This window comes from Macadamia integrifolia, chromosome 13, assembly GCF_013358625.1.
Source record: "Macadamia integrifolia cultivar HAES 741 chromosome 13, SCU_Mint_v3, whole genome shotgun sequence".
Taxonomy (NCBI): Eukaryota; Viridiplantae; Streptophyta; class Magnoliopsida; order Proteales; family Proteaceae; genus Macadamia; species Macadamia integrifolia.
In genome coordinates, this window is record NC_056569.1 from 18658250 (window position 1) to 18663411 (window position 5162).

Consider the following 5162-nt stretch of genomic DNA (forward strand, 5'->3'; position numbering starts at 1 on the left):
TTGAAAGGGCTTAGGAATGCCCAGAATAGTGGAAAGGGTCTCACATGAGGTGGGTAAAACTTGGGCAAAAGATTGGACAACAAAAGGATAGACAAGGCATAACTGGCTAGAGAGGTTTAGGCTAACCGGCCTACCGGTCCCAGGGACAAAATATTCAGAATTGAGGATTTTCTTCTGTGGGTCCCACCAACTTGGGAAATTATTTTACCCACTTCTTATCATAATTAGGAGCATGTCTAAGGTACTGATGCAGTTTGGTTTCATGTTGAAAACTATTTTTCATAAAAAGTTATTAAAGTTTAAAGAGAGGAAAATGAGTTTTTGGTAAAGTGACTTGGCCAACAGACTTTAGTCTGTTTAGCCTATAAATAGGAGGGGAGAGTGAGTTATTTCTCTCCTAATGTTGCTGAAAACAGAAACGAATAGAGAAATAGAAGAAGGAGAGGATGAAAGAGAAAGAAGAAGGAAAGGAAGGAGAAAGAAGAAGAAGAAGGAGAAGAGAAAGTGCAGCCTTCTTTTCTGCTACTGCATGCTGCTACGGCTGCTGTTCCTGCTGCTATTGATGCATGCAAGCATCTTGTACTCTCCACAACAAGTAAAATCTGCGTTGGTCTTGATCCAGCTGAAGATTTGAGTGAAGGACTACTGATCAGTTGCATGCATGTATCAAGAAGCACAAAAGGTGAGAAATGTGAACCCATAATTGTAAATTCAGCTAGGGTAACAATCGGCTAGTATACGGACAGGGGTAAAGATTGAATTCAAAGTGGGAAATTTGTTTGTGGAGGTCAAAGTAGCTCTCCGCAGCTGAATCCCTAAATTCTGGACCCAAATGGAAACCGATTTGGCTAGGGATTTGTTCTAAGAAATCCAAATTCATGGGGTTTTTTCAATTTGAAATAAAATGGAAATGGAAGTGGGAATCACTCGTGCATGATAGTTAATCTCACCTGGGACAAAAAAAAATACATTAGTGTTGTTTTCTGGGAAGCAAATCTGGGTTAAAGTAAGGTTTTGGAAATTAATGTGAAGCATGGGAATCTAATTTGAGTAGGGAAATAAATTAATTTGATATAATTATGGAGTATAAACATGTTTTCAAGAATGAAAATCACTGGAATTGCTTCTGACATAAAAAGTAGGACTGCAGAACAGCAGAAAACCTATTGTGCTAGTCTAACAGGCTGGAGAGCTCCAGGGTGACAGGCCAACATGTTAGGGCCTAACAATGGAATTTTTGAATTCTTTTGTTGATATTTGGGTCCTAGCTGTCCAATAATATTTCAAATTATTTAAAATAAAAAATAAATTATACCCATGAATTATGACTCGGTAAAAGACAAGAAAAGGTTAGGAAAGAAGGGTGAGAATATATATAAGAGGAAAATGATCTTTTTACCCCTATCATGCTAATGCAAATAATTTTGAGGGCAAAAGCTACATTAGCATATCCAAGGAGTTGGATAAGAATTGGGGATTCGTGGAACCAGCCCAATAATTCAAAAATAAATCCAATGGTTGTGTGGGTTGGATGAATGCTCTCTTAGCTAAATAAGAAAGAATTCAGTTATGGCTGGACTTGAACACAGAAGTTAATGGCATTTAAGGAGAATATTATAGTTATGCCATTAGTTTGATTTATATATATATATATATATATATGTTTTGTTAACTAGGAATCCAGCAACCACATCTGTTAAGATTACATGAGGCTAGGACATTAGTGAAGAATTCAGACATGGAAATCTAGGTGAGGGGTTTTGTTGTGTTTTGCTGTGTTTTGTTGTATTTTGTTGTGCTTCATTATGCTTGGTAGTGCTTATTTGTGTTTCATAATATCTTTGCTGAATAAATTGTGGTAGTATACAGTTATTTGTGTGAAAGTGTATGAAATCTGATATGATGCATGTTCTATTAAAATGAATGATATTGTGATTTGTGGATGCATAGTATGATCTATAGCATGGTGTGGCCGAAGTTTTGTCCGGTGCTGTGGGCTCAAAGGTCAATCTTATACCTGGAATCATAGTTGTGTGTTTGTATGTGGTGTTGGATGTAATAATGATGGTCTGTGGCACGGTGTGGCCAAGGTTCTATTCAGTACTGTTGGCTTAGAGACCAGTCTTACACCTGGGATCACAGTTATGTGTTTGTGGGTGGTGTTAGATGTAATATTGATGGTCTGTGACACGGTGTGGCCGAGGTGTGTTTCCGGTACCATGGGCTCAGAGGTCAGTCTTACAGCTAGGACCACAAATGTGTATTTATGAAGGTGGATGTAATATTGATGGTCTATGGCACAGTGTGGCCAAGGTGTGTTTTTGATACCATGGGCTCAGAGGTCAATTTTACAACTATGGACACAAATGCATATTGGATTCTATGGATGTATATGGTTAGGCACACAACCTTAGTGCTATAACCCCTTACCAATATGGGGTTAGGTATTGGCTAATCTCACTCGGTGGTATGTCGTGTAGGACTACTATGCCCAGATACGACGTACTGTATCTGAGAAGGCACAACATGGTATGGTGTAGCATATGCATGGCTGTCAGACACATGGGGGATCGAGGTCTGACTGGGACTATGGTGTTGAGGTTACTATTTAGGGGTTATCCGGGGGACCGAGGCTCTGACCGGGATTGGCTAGCTCCTGCCTGCAGTGAGCTTGTATTCCTAAGGCGCAACGTACAACGTAGGAAATACCACCTATGTTGTTTATAGCACTTAACCCATAGGATGATACTTAATAATTAGAATGGAATTAGATTAATAAATGAACCATGTAGATGCTGCATTGTGAGTTGATGATATGTACTTGAGTTGCAGTGTGTTGGGTGAATTGGTGATGAAGACATGTGATGCAATGTGTCAAGATTATTCATTGTGTATGATTCTTATATGCTGTTGTGATTGTAAACATGAGATGCAATGCTTGAGATTATTTATTATTTATAATTTTTGTATGCTTGTGTGATTGTATAGCTCCACCCCTCACTGAGCATTCCCGTGCTCACCCTCCATCCTTACTCCTTAGGTATTGAAGTTGAAGCAGAAATGATTAGGTGACTTGTTGGAGATGAAGATATGGATAGGGAGTGACTAGAGATAGGAACTTTTGATACATTGTGTACTATAATGTAAATTAAGTGCAAGTTGTATTATTTATTTTGTTTTAACTTGTGGATGGAATAAATTGGCCTGTAATATTATAATAGCATCACTATAGCTAATCACCATATGTATCTTATGATCCCTATGGAATTTTACATATACTCTGATTTGTAGATGAGTTAGTAGTGGGTTTGGTTATTACCTGCATCTGGATCCTGGGTGTTGGTTGGCTGACTGGATTGGAAACTCCATTGCCTCATGCCTGTGTCAGATGGAGCACAGGATGTGATATCGACTTTGGTCACAAATTCCAATTCTTACACAACATCAAAGCAAGTCTTTCTCCACTCTGTGATCGTCCTCTATGAGTACTAGCCAACGCACATCTTGTCTGTTTCAATTAAATCCACAAGCCAACCAATCTCTTGCAACCTGGAAAACTTGGTGGTTGACGCAGTCTCATTTTCCTTTCCCTTTTTTATTTTTGATTTTATTTTTATTCTTTTATCTAACGAGTAAACTGGACATTTAATCCCTTATCATCCAAACCTCCTCATTCCATTCAATCCATCATTTAATCCATTATTCCCATATGTTGTAGAACACATTCAAATCCTTTGATTAGTATATTTAAGTCTTCGTACTAAAGGGAAAACAAAATTATCAAAACTAGGAATCAGGCAAAATGGTTGGCATTGATCTGATGGATGCACATCCATGATGATTGTCACACCCCGTCTCCACTTACCTAAAGAGTGTTGACACATGCACTTACACGTGTCCACAATCCATCTAGGATCCACGATGAAGTACTTTAAGTTCATAAAGTTATTAAATGATTCTAAAATCACGTAGATAATAATAATTAGAATATAACACACAATTAGTGAATTCTAATGATATTTACCATATATACACAAGAGAATATTTTCGACAACAATCATAATTATTGTTATGCCCCTAGGGCTACAAAAATAGATACAGAAAATAATAAAAAATAGAAGATGATACTCTCATCCTCAATGTGCTCCAAAGGCACAGTCATCACATATACAACCGTTCTCTTGCATAACCAGCTCCTCGACTTAAAGATCGCCTCCGTAGAGAGCCAGCTCCTCAGCCACAGACCCCAAATAGTTCCTTGGATCATCATCTACAAAGGGTGCAACAACGGAGGTGAGCTACCACAAAGCCCAGTGAGGGGTATACACACAAGCAATCACAATAATCAATGAAATGAAATAAAGACTAGTGTTAATGCTGAACCACAACAATATGGAATGCAATTACATGATTTGATTTATTAGCAAACAATTCTAAACAACAGATTTGAGGTCCATAGTGGGTATTAGTGCTATTACAGCATAGGTGGTATCCCCACTCACGAATGTACGTTATCGATTCCTAAGGATACAAGCTAGTTACGAGTCAAGAGCGTGCCAATTTCAAAAGTACATCGTTACTCAACAAATCCCTATTAATAATCTCCCATAATACCACATTAGGAATCCAACATCATATGAATGGTATACAATAACACCGAATCTAACATCGCGTGAAGGTTTTGTCACAACGCCGATACCCCCCACCTCAGTTACTGAAAATTCCTCCAACTTCAGTCCATCGGATAGTAAGATTAACCAATACATAACCCCCGATTGGAAAGGATTGTAGCACCAGGGTTATTATCCTAGCCCAATGCATCTAACATGCCACATCACATTACAATCACACTCACACACCCCGTAGGTATACAGTGCCGGAACCAAACTTTGGCCACCCTATACAGTTGTACCTCACACTCACACCATGGGCATGCAATGCCGACTTTCAACCTTCGACTACTCTACATTCCAATCTCCAAAACACACTCACACACACATGCATACCACACACCCTAGGCATGCAGTGCTGGAACTCAACTTTCGGCCACCCTACATCCCAGTTACCCACATACACATACACAACCACAATTCATAATATTATTCCACATCACATCTACCATAAGTAACAAGTTCATAATATTCAAAATGACATGATCATAC

At 38.6% G+C, this 5162-nt stretch overlaps 1 long non-coding RNA gene across 1 annotated transcript; it reads left to right on the forward strand.

Moving 5' to 3' along the window:
• Positions 1-348: 348 nt before the first annotated feature.
• LOC122060129 lies at positions 349-3223 on the forward strand. The gene is made up of 2 exons (XR_006134264.1): positions 349-682; positions 3041-3223. It is a non-coding gene; the product is annotated as an uncharacterized LOC122060129 (long non-coding RNA).
• The last annotated feature ends 1939 nt before the right edge of the window (positions 3224-5162 follow it).